Source organism: Saccopteryx bilineata, chromosome 3, assembly GCF_036850765.1.
Source record: "Saccopteryx bilineata isolate mSacBil1 chromosome 3, mSacBil1_pri_phased_curated, whole genome shotgun sequence".
In the NCBI taxonomy this organism is placed as follows: Eukaryota; Metazoa; Chordata; class Mammalia; order Chiroptera; family Emballonuridae; genus Saccopteryx; species Saccopteryx bilineata.
In genome coordinates this window covers 179,995,774-180,012,228 of record NC_089492.1, presented here as the reverse complement: position 1 = coordinate 180,012,228, position 16,455 = coordinate 179,995,774, and the positions used below count along the sequence as shown (strand labels likewise).

The window sequence follows — 16,455 nt, the reverse complement described above, 5'->3', positions numbered from 1 at the left end:
CATGCCCACCAGGGGCGACACTCTGCCGTGACCAGAGCCACTCTAGCGCCTGGGGCAGAGGGCAAGGAGCCATCCCCAGCGCCGGGGCCATCTTTGCTCCAATGGAGCCTTGGCTGCAGGAGGGGAAGAGAGAGACAGAGAGGAAGGGGGGGTGGAGAAGCAAATGGGTGCTTCTCCTATGTGCCCTGGCCAGGAATCGAACCTGGGTCCCCCGCGCACCAGGCCGACGCTCTACCACTGAGCCAACTGGCCAGGGCCCACTCCCCAAATTTAAAGTGAACCTATTTCCTGGGAACAGCATCACCAGCAAAGGAGAGAAAGAGCCCAGTCCACCAGAGGCTCCCCTACCCTCACTAGATCAAAGGCGCTTAGAGCCAGGTGCCATGTAAGGAACACAAATAGAGAGTGCAGAGGTCTAAGCTACAACCCCCCCCAATATTGAGTTGTTCAGTGCTTGCATGGGGCAGGCAAGCCAGAGGCAGCAGGGTGCAGCTGTGGAAGTTCAAGTGAGCACGCGCTAGCCAGTGCACAGAGCCAGAAACTGCCCGGCCACTGCGGAAGTCCGGGCTCACACACAGTGCTGCTCCCTGAGTGGCCCACCCTTGGCCGGGGCAGAGGCCTGAGTGTCAGCGGAGAGAGAAAATATTTCATGCAATAAAAAAAAAGCTGGGGTAGCAATACTCATATCAGACAAAATAGACTTTAAAACAAAGGCTATAGTAAGAGATCACTATATAATGATAAAGGGAGCAATCCAGCAGGAAGATATAACCGTTATAAATATCTACGCACCTAATATAGGAGCACCTAAATATATAAAGCAGACTTTGATGGATATAAAGGGTGAGATCAACAGCAATACTATAATAGTAGGGGATTTAAATACCCCACTAACATTACTAGAAAAATCCTCAAGAAAGAAAATTAACAAAGAAACAGCAGAATTAAAGGACACACGAGATCAACTGGATTTAATAGATATCTTCAGAACCTTTCATCCTAAAACAGCAGAATGTACATTCTTTTCAAGTGCTCATGGTGCATTCTCTAGGATAGACCACATGTTAGGGCACAAAAGCAGTCTCAACAAATTTAAGAAGATTGAAATCATATCAAGCGTTTTCTCTGATCACAATGGTATGAAACTAGAAATCCACCACAACAGAAAAACTGAAAAATACTCAAACACATGGAAACTAAATACCATGTTATTAAATAACAAATGGGTTAACAATGAGATCAAAGAAGAAATAAAAAGATTCTTAGAAATGAATGATAATGAGCATACAACAACTCATAATTTATGGGACACAGCAAAAGCAGTCCTGAGAAGGAAGTTCATAGCACTACAGGCATACCTTAAGAAGCTAGAAAAAGCTCAAATAAACAACCTAACCCTGCATCTAAAAGAACTAGGAAAAGAACAGCAAGTAAAGCCCAGAGGTAGTAGAAGGAAGAAAATAATAAATATCAGAGTGGAAATAAATGACATAGAGGCTAAAGAAACAATACAGAAGATCAATGAAACCAAGAACTGGTTCTTTGAAAGAGTAAACAAGATCAATAAACCTTTAACTAGACTCACCAAGAAAAAAAGAGAAAGGACTCAAATAAATAAAATTAGAAATGAGTGTGGAGAAATAACAATGACACAACAGAAATACAAAATATTGTAAGAAAATACTATGAAGAGCTGTATGCAAAAAAATTGGACAACCTAGTTGAAATGGACAAATTACTTGAAAAATATAATCTTTCAAAAATCAATCTGGAAGAATCAGAAAACCTAAACAGACCAATTACAACAAATGAGATCGAAACAGTTATCAATAAACTCCCAACAAACAAAAGCCCTGGGCCAGAGGCTTCACTGGTGAATTCTACCAAATATTCAAAGAAGAACTAACCCCAATCCTTCTCAAGCTATTTCAAAAAATTCAAGAGGAGGGAAGACTTCCAAGCTCCTTTTATGAGGCGAGCATAATTCTGATACCAAAACCAGACAAAGACAACACAAAGAAAGAAAATTATAGGCCAATATCCCTGATGAATCTAGATGCTAAAATTCTCAACAAAATATTAGCAAACCAGATGCAGCAATACATAAAAAAAAACATACCTCATGATCAAGTGGGATTTATTCTGGGGAGGCAAGGATGGTACAATATTCATAAATCAATCAATGTGATTCATCACATAAACAAAAGGAAGGACAAATACCACATGATAATTTCAACAGATGCAGAAAAAGCATTTGATAAAAATCTAGCACCCATTCATGATCAAAACTCTTAGCAAAGTAAGAATACAGGGATCATACCTCAACAAGATAAAGGACATCTATGACAAACCTACAGCCAACATAATAATTAATGGGCAAAAATTAAAAGCAATCCCCTTAAGATCAAGAACAAGGCAGGGGTGCCCCCTTTCACAACTCTTATTCAACATAGTACTGAAAGTCTTAGCTACAACAATCAGAAAAGAAGAAGAAATAAAAGGCAACCAAATTGGAAAAGAAGAAGTAAAACTATCATTATTTGCAGATGATATGATACGGTATATTGAAAATCTTAAAGTCTTAGTCAAAAAACTACTGGACCTGATAACTTAATTGAGCATGGTGGCAGGATATAAAATTAATACACAGAAATCAGAGGCATTTTTATACAGCAATAATGAACTGTCAGAAAAAGAAATTAAGGAAACAATTCACTTCACTATTGCAACAAAAAGTTAAGTATCTAGGAGTGAATTTAGTACCAAGGAGGTTAAAGACTTGTACTCAGAAAATTATAAAACATTGATAAAAGAAATCAAGAAAGATACAAACAAGTGGAAGCATATACTGTGTTCATGATTAGGAAGAATAAACATTATTAAAATGTCTATATTACCCAAAACAATTTATAAATTCAATACAATACCAATTAAAATACCAAGGACATACTTCAAAGATATAGAACACATATTCCAAAAATTTATATGAAACCAAAAAAGAACACCAATAGCCTCAGCAATCTTGAAAAGGAAGAATAAAGTGGGAGGTATCACACTTCCTGATATCAAATTATACTACAAGGCCATTGTACTCAAAACAGCTTGGTACTGGCATAAGAACAGGCATATAGATCAATGGAACAGAACCCAGAACCCAGAAGTAAACCCACACCTTTATGGTAGACTGATATTTGACAAAGGAGGTAAGAGCATACAATGGAGTAAAGACAGTCTTTTTAACAATTGGTGTTGAGAAAATTGGACAGCTACCTGAAAAAAAAATTAACCTAGACCACCAACTTACACCATTCACAAAAATAAACATAAAATGGATAAAAGACATAAATGTAAGGCATGAAACCATAAGCATCTTAGAAGAAAACCTAGGTAGTAAGCTCTCCGACATCTCTTGCAGCAATATATTTGCCGATTTATCTCCATGGGCAAGTGAAATAAAAGACAGGATAAACAAATGGGATTATATCGAACTAAAAAGCTTTTGTTCAGCTAAAGACAAGATGAACAGAATAAAAGGACAATTCACACAATGGGAGAACATATTCGACAATACATTTGATAAGGGGTTAACAACCAAAATTTATAAAGAACTTGTCAAACTCAACACCAGGAAGACAAACAATCCAATCAAAAAATGGGCAAAAGAAATGAATAGACACTGCTCCAAAGAGGACATTTCATGGTCAATAGACAGATGAAAAAATGTTCAATGTTAGATTCAGGGAGTACTGATATGCTGGGGCTGCCAAGAGTGTAACTATTGAAGGAACAGGGAGTGCCGATATGGCCCCTGTGAGGTTGAGAACAAAGAAGGTCAGAGACCCTTATCAGAAGTTTATGTTTGAATTTCGCTAGTAAGCTAAAACCGGCCCCTGTTGCTATGCCGGCCCCTGTTGCTATGCTGCGTGCGACCTCCCTAGCCAATAGCTAAACTGCCACATCTGCTTCTGTATTATGCTTGCTCACTTAGGATATATAAGGACCTGGCTGTAAGCGCCAGGCATGGCTTCCATTTGCAGCTCCTCATGAGCACGGTGTCTCCGGACATCTTGGGAGTTCGCCCCTGCGCAGGTTAAACTGACCAATAAAGTAACATCTAAACTCCTGAAAGTCTCCAACCTTTGTTCTCATACCCGGTGGATGCAACATTCAACATTACTAATCATTAGGGAAATGCAAATTAAAACCACAAGAGATATCACCTCACACCAGTCAGAATGGTGCTCATTAACAAAACAATACATGCTAGGTGCTGGCTAAGATGTGGAGAAAAGAGAACCCTCTTGCACTGCTGGTAGGAATACAGACTGGTGCAGCCACTGTGGAAATCAGTATGGAGATTCCTCAAAAAATTAAAAATTGAACTGCCTTTTGACCCAGCCATCCCACTTTTAGGAATATATTCCAAGAACACCATATCACTGACTCAAAAAAAGAATGCACCCCCATGTTTATGGCAGCATTGTTCACAATAGCAAAGATCTGGAAACAGCCCAAGTGTCCATCAGTGGATGAGTGAATTAAAAAGCGGTGGTACATATATACTATGGAATACTATGGGACCATGAAAAAGAAGGAAATATTACCCTTTGCAACAATATGGATGGACCTGGAAACTATTATGTTAAGTAAAATAAGCCAGGCAGAGAAAGAAAAATATCATATGACCTCACTCTTTTGAGGAATCCAATGAACAATGTGAACTGAGGAATGGAATTAAACCTGAAGGGAAGGGGGAAGGGAGCTGTTGGGGGAGGGGCAAGGAGATGCTGAGGGGGACACGAGGGAGGGGGGATGCATTCGGGGAAACACTAGCATCTATGTAAACACAATAAATTAAAATTTAAAAATAAATAAATAAAAATTAATTAAAAAAAAAGAATTTAGATTTCCTAAACCACATACCACTATTAAATTTCTAGTCCTTCTGAGCAATACATGTTGAATGAATGAACGAATAAATAATACATTTAAAAATACGTTTAGGATAGTGCATGAAAGAGTGGGAGGAAATTTATTCTCTCATGGGCTCAAGCAGTGAATTTTAATTCAGAATGCTTCACATGGGGTGCTTATGCTCCTGGGTTGTACACAGGTATTTCTAGGTGAACGCAAGCATTGGTGGCTTTAAAAGGGAATCAATTTTTGTTTTTACATTCAACTTCCATCGTCACTCTCTTTTTTAAAACGGACCTGCCTGAGAACACCCATGATGGAGGCTGGTAGAAAAAGAATGGCAGCCATTTTATTTTGCAATCCTCAAGCTGCAGGTAAACTGCTAGATCTGAGTACTGAGGTCTTCATTCATTAACGCAGGAGGGGGAACATCATAGTCTCATCAAAGGTCTGCAGAAAGCAGACACCATACAGATATTTAGCTGCTTTTTGGGCTTTGTCTGGGGCTGTTTTTCTTGCAGCCTTATTTAATAATTGCAGCCCTATAAAGTCAAGAACACAGGGAAGAAAGCATGTTCTTGGTTTGGAAAGCCTCAAGAAGCTAATTATTTAGATTCCCACAGGGTTATGTGAAGAGCCAGGAGCTTAGATTTAATCTGAATTTGCCCTGCTTGTACTAAAGGAAAACAAGTCTGCTGCCTGCGCAGCTCACACAGTTCAGTGTTCACTTTCTTCCTCCCCCGGCTTTCAGGAGGGAATCCCTTTCCTTAAAAATGACAATAACTCAAAGGCAGGACAGGGGAGAGGAGAACAAAGTGTTCAAATGCGCTCTCTTGCTTGCTTTATCTTTTTTTTTCCCCTCCAAATTTTTATAGCCTCCAAGGAATAAAAAGCCAATTACTTATCAGCTTCACAATAGCTGTATGAAAAGCTTAACTCTTTCTACTGGTCACCTTGTTCGAGAAGGCAGGAATGTAGCCTGGGATCCAGCTGATAGCGGACATTGAAAACCAGAGCAGGTGATACTCTTTCCATCAAAGCTATCAAGAATACAACGCTTTTGAATGTGGAGAGTCTGATAAATCATGGCACACAGCACAGAAGAACACCAAGCTAATAGAGTCAACCACTCTTCCTGCTACTCAGCTGAGAGCAAGCACCGAGAGACTTGGCAGCACCTTCTATTTGAAAAGATTCTAAAATATGTGTACAGAGTTTACCAAACTTGTGCCTACATACTCAGAATCTTTGTTATTCTGTTTGCTCTCTCTCTAAGACATACTTCAGCCTAAAATAGCTCTTTAGTGCTCCTGGGTTTTGTTACAAATCCCAGAGACTCATTCTAGAAATAGAAATCAAACTGGATTGCTTTTCGTTTGAAGCTTCTTTAGAGGCATTGGAAAATGATGCTTTATGCATCAAATCAATCAATGAATGTGGAATGAGATTGTCATCATTATCATAAATGTCGAATGAGGACAGAGTCCTACAGAGGACAAACAGGAGGACCCTTTGACTTCTGCCAATCTTGTATGGGTAATGGCCAATGAGGGCTGAGGAAAAAGAAAAGTGTATCTCACATGAGAAGATCCCACAGTCTATATAACACTTGAATAAAAATCATAAACCAAGTGTCAAAGTAGTGGTGTGGAATAACCTGAATCAGCCGAGCAGTAATAATGAAAGTTGGGTGTACATTTGTCACGCAGCAATAATCAGCGGGGAAGGAGTCACTCAGAAGTGGTAAATCAATGTCTGCCGAGGCCAGGAAAGTGAAATAAATGTGTAAATCAGGCTGGGGATGGTACAGTAGGCACCTGTGGGACCTACCCAACCAAAGAACAAAGCACTATGCCAGTTAAGCAAGGCAGGTCAGGTTTAGGCCAGAAAGCCAGTTTATAACCCATGTATGTAATACTGGCTCTTTCTTAGTCACTAGAGATTTCTACCCTAAAATTGGTCCCTGAATGAAATCTTTGAGGACAGGTTGAGAATTTGTCCCATTTATGAAAACAACTTAGTGATTTTTTTTAAAAATCAGCAAGAATATGGAATCTTTGAATAAAACAAGTAATCTTAAACCAATCAGTATGCTTATTTATTTATTTTAATTTTTATTGAATTTATTAGGGTGACATTGGTTAACAAAATTATACAGGTTTTAGGTGTACAATTCTATAATACATCATCTGTATTGTGTGTTCACCACCCAAACTCAAATCTCTGGTCACCATTTATCATCTCTTTACACTCTACTGCCCCCACCCCCATTTTCTTCTGGTTATCACAATGCTGTTGTCTGTGTCTATTACTTTTTGCTTTGTTGCTATTTAATTCCTCTACTTCTTTCACTGAGCTCTCCAAACCTTCCTTCTAACAGCTGTCAGTTTGTTCTCTGTATCTGTAAGTCTGTCTCCATTTTGTTTTTGTTGATTAGATTCCACATATATGTAAAATCATGTGATATTTGTTTTTCTCTGACTGGCTTATTTAACTTAGCACAATACTCTCCAAGTCCATCCATGCTGTCGCAAAACATAAGATTTCCTTCTTTTTACAGCCAAGTAATAGTCTTTTGTGTAAATGTACCATAGCTTTTCTATCTACTCATCTTCTCATGGGTACTGGAGCTGCTTCTAAATCTTGACTATTGTAAATATTTCTGCAATGAACATAAGGATGCATATATTCTTTTAAATCAGTATTTTGGGTTCTTTGATATTTTCCCAGAAGTGAAATTGATGGGTCATAAGGTAGTTCCATTTTTAATTTTTTTCTAATCAGCATATTTAAAACACTGTACTTAAAAGCTCCAGAATTAAAAATATTTTTCAGCAAATATTTGAGCATTGATAAAAATTCAAAAATTGATTATTTTCTGGGCCTAAAGTAAATTTCAACATATTTTAAAATGTTGAAATCTTACATAGTGTATTTTTTTAACACAAAATAAGAGTTCCAGATAAGTAAAAAAGAAAAAAAATTAAAGTCTCTGTATGTTAGAAGTCAAGAAACATGTTTCTCAATAACTCATGGGTCAATGAAGAAAACGTAATGAAAATTAGAAATTTTGAACCAGGCATTAGTAAAATACTGTAACTCAAAGTTTGTGGCAAGTAGATAAAGCAGTATTTGGTGGGAAATTTTAAACTTTAAAGGCGTTTATGGAAGAAAAAAAAAAGAAAGACTTAAAATCACAAGAAGTCAGAAAAGGAACAAAATAAACCCAAAGACCTTTTAAATCATGACACCTCTTAAAACTCTAATTTGTAGGCCCTGGCCGGTTGGCTCAGTGGTAGAGCGTTGGCCTCACGTGCAGGAGTCCCGGGTTCGATCCCCAGCCAGGGCACACAGGAGAGGCACCCATCTGCTTCTCCACCCCTCCCCCTCTCCTTCCTCTCTGTCTCTGTCTTCCCCTCCCACAACCAAGGCTCCATTGGAGCGAGGTTGGCCCGGGAGCTGAGGATGGCTCTGTGGCCTCTGCTTCAGGTGCTAGAATGACTCTGGTTGCAGGAAAGCAACGCCCCAGATGGGCAGAGCATCGTCCCCTGGTGGGCATGTCGGGTGGATCCCGTTCAGGCACATGCAGGAGTCTGTCTGACTGCCTCCCCGTTTCCAACTTCAGAAAAATACAAAACAACAACAACAAAACAACAACAACTCTAATTTGTAAAAGACACTGACACTTTCTGGTCCCTCAGAGCTGTAAGTAAAGGCATTTACTTGCAGTCCCCTAGTGTACAGTAGCAGAAGGTTGCCTGGGAAATGCACAATAAAAATACAATATTTTACTATACATATTTCAAATTATTTTTTAAAATTTAATTTTCATGATAATAAGTGTTGATTAAGATATGGATCAATGGGAACCTCCCTACATTGCTGGTAGAAGTGTCAACTGGCATTAGCACTTTAAAGATAGCGTGGCATTATCTGGCAATGTAAAAATAAATGAATCCAGCAATTATAAATATATATTACTACAAATTCAGTTTAGTTCAAGAATTTAAGTTTGGTTTAATATTTAAAAATCAAATTAATATAACTCACCACCTTAAATAAAAAGAAGAGAAAATCATATAATCATCTTAATAAAAGAATAAAAAGCATTTGATAAAACTATATCTATTCAAGATAAAAGCTCTAGCACACAAGAATAAAATCTTCTTAATCTGAAAGTGTACCTGGTGATTTATTGAAGTTTCCTCCTGAGATCAAAAGTAAGATAAGTATATCCACTTTCACCATTTTTTTCCAGCATTACCTTGGACTTCTTGGCCCAGATTCTTTTCAGGAATAAAGACTTATTCCCCTGCTCTAGGGAGTGCAGTTAGAAGACAATCTTCAACTCCCTTGGAAAATTGCCTTGCTAAAGAGAGATACCTCCCTTAAGGCCACAATCCTTTTAGGGAAGTTTACATCCAATGATTGATCAAAATGGAGGTATAAAGATCTGCCCCCTCTCAAGTTGGGACATATCTGAAGGCCCCCTTGCAAGCAGGATGTATCCTTGCTTGAGAACTTTTTGAAACATTGGATAGAGCCTCTGCTGAGACTGCACCACGGCTCCATCCCTCAGTCTTGCTCATGAACTCCCTAATAATCCTCTTGCATGCTGATCTCCAGCTCAGAGGCTGTTCTCAGGAAACCCAAGGTCCAACTGAGTCATAGTTAGTGCAAGAAGGGTGGGAGGAAGGAAAGAAGAAAGGAAGGAAGAGAGGAAGGGAGGGGTGGAGGAAAAATAAAAGGTAAGGTGTAAGGATGAAACAGAAAAGATAAAACTGTCAAGATTTAAAGATCACATGACTGTAAACTCAAAATCATCTACAAAACAACTATTAAAATTATAAATTTTATTTAGTAAGTTTGCTGGATACAAAAATTAATTGTATCTCTATAATCAGCAACAATTAAAAAATAAATTTAAAAACAAGCAAAGCTAAACTGAATTGTTTATAAATACATAATGATGAATAGAAAGAAAAGAAAGGAAATAATTTGTCATAAAATCTCAGGATAATATTTATATCTAGGAATAATGTAAGAATACATGGTAAGGATTGGAAGTGGGAGTTTCTGAGTTACTATAAATATTCTATTTATTGGCCTGGGTATTGTTTATATAAGTGTGTATTTTATGCTGTTGTAAGCTGCAAACATGTTTTGAGTACTTTTTGGAATAAATGTCACAATAAATAACCATTGACTTCACTTATCTTCAATTTACTAACCTTACAAATTCTTGCATTGTTTCAACTCTTATTTGGGAGTGAAATTGCCCAGTGATGACAATATATTATTGTTTTCTAGTTGGAACATAAAAGAAAGCAGAACAGGTGATAATTTCAGTCCATTTCTGAATTTTATCCATGTATGATCATTTCAGGTTAAACTGAATCTTATGGATCCCATCCAATATAGTGTGGTGAAGGACTGTTTAGCCTTTAGTTCCAGAAACCTGAGTTGGGGAGTTCAAATCCTGCTACAACATTCATTCCTTCCCCTTAATGAGCCTCAATTTCTTTATCTATAAAATACAATTACTTCTTTATCAAAAGATAATTGACATTAAATGTGAGGGCTGTTTTGTGCCCTTGAGGGTAGTTTTTGTGTATAGGAAAAATAAATCTTCAAATAATTATACTGATTTTACAATTAATATATAATTTATTCAAGTTATAATATTTTTAAAAATCTTAAATTGGGCCCTGGCCAGTTGGCTCAGTGGTAGAGCGTCGGCCTGGCGTGCAGAAGTCTAGGGTTCGATTCCGGCCAGGGCACACAGGAGAAGCGCCCATCTGCTTCTCCACCCCTCCCCCTCACCTTCCTCTCTGTCTCTCTCTTCCCCTCTCACAGCTGAGGCTCCACTGGAGCAAAGATGGTCCGGGCGCTGGGGATGGCTCCTTGGCCTCTGCCCCAGGCGCTAGAGTGGCTCTGGTCGCAACAGAGCAACGCCCTGTAGGGGCAGAGCATCGCCACCTGGTGGGCAGAACGTCACCCCCTGGTGGGCGTGCTGGGTGGATCCCGGTCGGGCGCATGCGGGAGTCTGTCTGACTGTCTCTCCCCGTTTCCGGCTTCAGAAAAATACAGAAAAAAAAAATCTTAAATTGGCCTGACCATGCAGTGGCATAGTGGATAGACCGTCGGACTAGGACGCAGAGGACCCAGGTTTGAAACCCCAAAGTCGCCAGCGTGAGTGTGGGCTCATATAGTTTGAGCAAGACTCACCAGCTTGAGCCCAATGTTGCTGGCTTGAGCAAGGGGTCATTCAGTCTGCTGTAGCCCTCTGGTCAAGGCACAAATGAGAAAGCAATCAATGAACAACTAAGGTGCTGCAATGAAGAACTGATGCTTCTCATCTCTCTCCCTTCTTGTCTGTCCGTCCCTACCTATTCCTCTCTCTGTCTCTGTCACACACACAAAAAATCTTAAATTGTTTAAGCTTTCAAATTTAGGTTCTTAATAATATTATTCTATTTAGAAGTTTAGCAAATTTTAACATAAAGAAGTCTTTGTAAATATTTAGTTTTATTCATAAATTTAATTAAATTTCTATAAACTTGTTATATCACATATTTAAATTTAATATATTCAATTTAATTATTCAATTTTCTTTTAGTAACTTCAGTTGTTTGACTTAACAAGTAAAATATTCTTGTGTATTTAAATAACCTGTAAATATAATACATAAAAATGATAAATATGCTGAACCTTATGTTCCTGTGAATAACCTAAGTCCATGAAAAACTTGGTAAGATTGTAATTTAATAACAAATTGTAAAAGATAAAAAGTAATTTTCCCTCTACACTCTGAGTTCTTAGCTTGGACCCCTGTAATAGAAGACAGATTAACAAGACAAAAACCAACAGAAGTTTATTAACACAGATACCTCATGTAAACATGGGAAATACCAAGGGAAAAGTGAGTAACTCTCTGAAAGGCTTAGAATTCAGGCTTAAATGCCATCTAAATAGGGAAAGGGGAGAAGGGATACAGGCCTCTTAGAGGAGAGAAAATGATTTTTAGGAAAGATGAATGGACTCTTAGAAAAATAGGTATGGTAGCTTGTGACAGTTTGTTTGGGTATGATGTTGACACTAGTCTCTTCTCCTGTGATAACAGTCAATTTTCCTGGTTGATGAAACTCCTGGAAAGGGGAGGAATGAGGGCTTATGTCAATTAATTTTATTCGGAGGATCTGCCTTTAGGCAGATAAGGGAGTTCAGAGAAAGCCTTTCCCTTCATTTGCTGTTTTCAAGTGCCTACAATTCAAAATCATTGACATACCTAAGCGGCACATTTGGGGGGAGGGTCTTGTTCTGAATTCCCACAGTTATATTTTGGTGTGGCATGTTCTGCTACCCTTCAAAATTCAATTATTCAACTCTACACTCAAACCAATCGAGCCACTGGCTGCAAGAGGGGAAAAGAGAGAGAACGGGGGAGACAGAGGGGAAGTGAAGCAGGTGGTCACTTCTTATGTGTGCCCTAATCAGGGATCGAACCAGGGAAGTCCACACACCAGACCAACATTCTATCCACTGTGTCACCAGCCAGGGCATCCTCATAGAGTTCTTATGCAAGACTCATAATAGATGTGACATATTATGGAGTAGGACTTAGATTTCTCATTTGCAGGACCTTAATTTGGTGTGAAAAACACAAGACCGTGCAGTCAGCCATGAGCTTCACTGACAACATGCTGTTCTGAGCCAACTCTTGGTTCAAGGATGACAATGTCCTCAGAATAAGCCTGAATGTAAATAGCATCCCCAGTTGACTTTTTTTTTTAATTCATAGTTTCTCAAGGAAAGAAAAAATATTTCAAAATAATAATATAAACATTTAAGCACCCAATACCATGTTCATCTATATATTTATGAAAATTGTCTCTAGCAATTCTGAGTGAGAGCACAGGCATCGGTCCAGAGTGGATGCTTGATAAATGCTAAGTGCTGTTGTCTACCTATTTTTTCTTTTACCTCCATCTCAGTTTAATACAGCAACTCTCATCGCAGAGAGAGAATGGCACTCTGGTTAAGAGTTAGGTCCTGGGAACTAAGAGATCTTTGCAGTCCAACTTTAAGCAAATTGCATACTTCACCTATAAGCCTCAGTTTCCACATTTGTAAGTTAACTTTTAATAATAATATTTAATGCATAAGATTGAGAATTAAATTAAATATTATACTCCAAACACTTAATAGAATGCCTTGTATATAGTAATTATTCAGTAAGTGCTACTTAATATTATAAGTTTTTATAACTGTCACTGACTTTCTCATTCAAAAATATGATATCTGACCTGTCTGTGTACAGCAGCTACTTACATTTAAAGAACTTTTTAGACAATAGCTCTGCTAAAAACAAAACTGTGTTCATTTGCTTAGATTTGATCAAATAAGCTAAATAAAACAGTCAACAGGCTCAAGGTTGATCAAAGAGATTTCCAAAGAAATGAGATGAGTGACTTTCTTTTATTTCCTTTTTTCTTTCAAGCAATGCATACTTAAATGTGACCTCTATTTGTTCTAGTTTGGTAACCTGATACTTTATAACAAGGTACCTTTCTTGAATTGCTAATTTGTAACTTTCGTTTCTGTATATTTTAATTCTCCTGTCTTAAGCACATAGCAGAGCCTTTAGTATTTTCTTGCCTAGAAAATGTTTTGTGGAGCTGAAAGCAAAAGCCCACAGCTCTTCCTGGGTTTGTTTTATGTGTGTGTGTGTGTGTGTGTGTGTGTGTGTGTGTGTGTGTGTGTGTTTTGTTAAAGGCTAAATACAATGAAGAGATGATGTTGTGTGTCCCAGGGAAATGGGGAGCAGCACCTTAGAGAAAGCCTGGGTGAGGTGAAGAAGGGGATATTCTCAGGACTCAGGAGAGAGTGCTTCCTGTAAACCTGTCTGTCTTTCCTGTATCAGCACCTGGAAGACACTGACAGAGACCCAAGAGGGAACCCTGGACACAGAAATCCCAGTGTAGTGAAGTTCCTTTGTCCACAATTGGCAAAGAAGTATCACAGTTAAAGGCCCATGAGGGATCTTGTGAGCTGGGACAATGGGACTAGTGGTGTGGCAGGTGACGGACACAGAGAAAGCTTCTCATTCTTTGTCACTGGCCTGACCTGTGGTGGCGCAGTGGATAAAGCGTCCATCTGGAAATGCTGAGGTCGCCGGTTCGAAACCCTGGGCTTGCCTGGTCAAGGCACATATGGGAGTTGATGCTTCCTGCTCCTCCCCCCATGTCTCTCTCTCTCTCTCTCTTTCTCTCTCTCTCTCTCCTCTCTAAAATGAATAAAATTAAAAAAAAAAAGCAGCTGACTCATTCTTTGTCACTGAAAGACATACACACAATGGTGGAGTTCAAATACTATAATTTAACAACCAGTTCTCTGCCCTAATGACCGTTTTAAGTATAAAAAAATGACATGCAAAGGTAGTTTATTATTTCATGCATTTAATACTTAAATAAGAATAATTAAAAAGGTACACAAAACTAAATTATAAGAAAGTTTTAAAATATTAATAAAAAATACTAAATAATACCTGACAGAAAACAATAAAACAGTTATTTAAGGTATTTCCAGTGACAGCTTGTCGCCCCTTGGTTGTTTGGCACTTTTTCTCTTTACATTGTATGTTTGTTTACTGAAGTAACAAACACGAGGGAATTAAAATGTGGTATTTCATTAAAGGTATAATGAGTTTTATGAAATGAATAAATAAATATTACAAGCATAGTTCCATCAAATTTTTTTCACCTATGGACAGAGTGGATGTTACTACAGGTGCTTAGAACACATGAACATTAAAAAAGAGTAAGGAAAGTAAATTTGTGATTCCCACATTGGGCGGCTGCCCAGGTGTCCACCTTAGAGAGAACCCTGATTACAAACGCCATTTTAACAACCAGTTCACTGAACTCAACAAAAAATTAGGTATCAGTTCTGCCAAATCAGGGTTAATTGGCTGAATCCCACCACTGCCTGCACATATCTGGTATAGGGAAAGCCCAGTCATGACTGGGAATAAATCCCTGCCTTCATCTGACCAAGAGGAGAGGCTAGAAACCAACACCAAGTTATTCGAAAGAAGCCCTGGCCGGTTGGCTCAGCGGTAGAGCGTCGGCCTAGCGTGCGGAGGACCCGGGTTCGATTCCGGCCAGGGCACATAGGAGAAGCGCCCATTTGCTTCTCCACCCCTCCGCCGCGCCTTCCTCTCTGTCTCTCTCTTCCCCTCCCGCAGCCAAGGCTCCATTGGAGCAAAGATGGCCCGGGCGCTGGGGATGGCTCTGTGGCCTCTGCCCCAGGCGCTAGAGTGGCTCTGGTCGCAACATGGCGACACCCAGGAGGGTCGCAACATGGCGACGCCCAGGATGGGCAGAGCATCGCCCCCTGGTGGGCAGAGCGTCGCCCCTGGTGGGCGTGCCGGGTGGATCCCGGTCGGGCGCATGCGGGAGTCTGTCTGACTGTCTCTCCCTGTTTCCAGCTTCAGAAAAATGCAAAAAAAAAAAAAAAAAAAAAAAGTTATTCGAAAGAAGTAAAAAAGGACAGATTCCCTATACATGAAGTTTGTGGCCTAAGATTTATAAGGATCACACAGTAAAAATAGGGAAGAGAGAAATTATTGCCTATGGCATGAGTTTATCATTATTTGAAAATAATTATTTTGGCCTAAGTGTTATCAAATATTTCAAGGTGTTTGATTTTTTTCCAAAATGGTCTTCAGCTTGATCTGTGGTGGCACAGTGGCTAAAGCATCAACCAGGATTGCTAAGGTCTCCAGCTGGAAACCCCAAGGTCACTGGCTCTGAGCACGGGCTCATCAGCACAGAGCAGCATCTTGAGTGGGGAAATCATCCACACAATCCCAAAAGCTTGCCAGCTTGAGCCTAAAGTTTGCTGGCATGGAAAGTCCAACGTCGCTGGCTTGAGCAAGGGGATACCGGCACGGCCCTGGTTGGGCACATATGAGAAGCTCAATGTACAGCTAAAGTGAAAGCAACTACGAGTTAATGCTTCTCACCCTCTCTTCCTTTCTCTCTCTCTCTCTCTCAAATAAAGTAAAATAAAATGGTCTTCAGAAGTAAGAATTATGGTAAAATCATGAAAAAACAAGTTAATCTGTCGGTGTAATTTATTGTATAGGCTGGAGACAAAATTTAGTTAAGAAGTGGAGGTTTGCAACCAGGCGGTAGTGCAGTAGATAGAGCATCAGACTAGGATGCAGAGGACCCAGATTCGAAACCCCAAGGTCGCTGGCTTGAGCACGTGTTCACCAGCTTGAGCACGGGGTCGCTGGCTTGAGTGTAGGATCATAGATATGATCCCATGGTAGCTAGCTTGATCCCAAGGTCACTGGCTTGAGCAAGGGGTCACTTGCTCTGCTGTAACACCCACCCCCCAGGGTCAAGGTACATATTAGAAAACAATCAATGAACAATTTGATAGATACGTGAATTCCAAACTGCCCTCTTGATGTTCCGCTTATCTGTCAGACCTCACCCTTATTGGACTATTGACCCTGAGACAGAGGAATTC

The 16,455-nt window shown here is 39.3% G+C and overlaps 1 non-coding gene across 1 annotated transcript; it reads left to right on the top strand.

Moving 5' to 3' along the window:
- The first annotated feature begins 8,187 nt into the window (after positions 1 to 8,187).
- On the top strand, positions 8,188 to 8,263 carry TRNAV-CAC (transfer RNA valine (anticodon CAC)). Its single transcript has one exon. It is a non-coding gene; the product is annotated as a tRNA-Val (tRNA).
- The last annotated feature ends 8,192 nt before the right edge of the window (positions 8,264 to 16,455 follow it).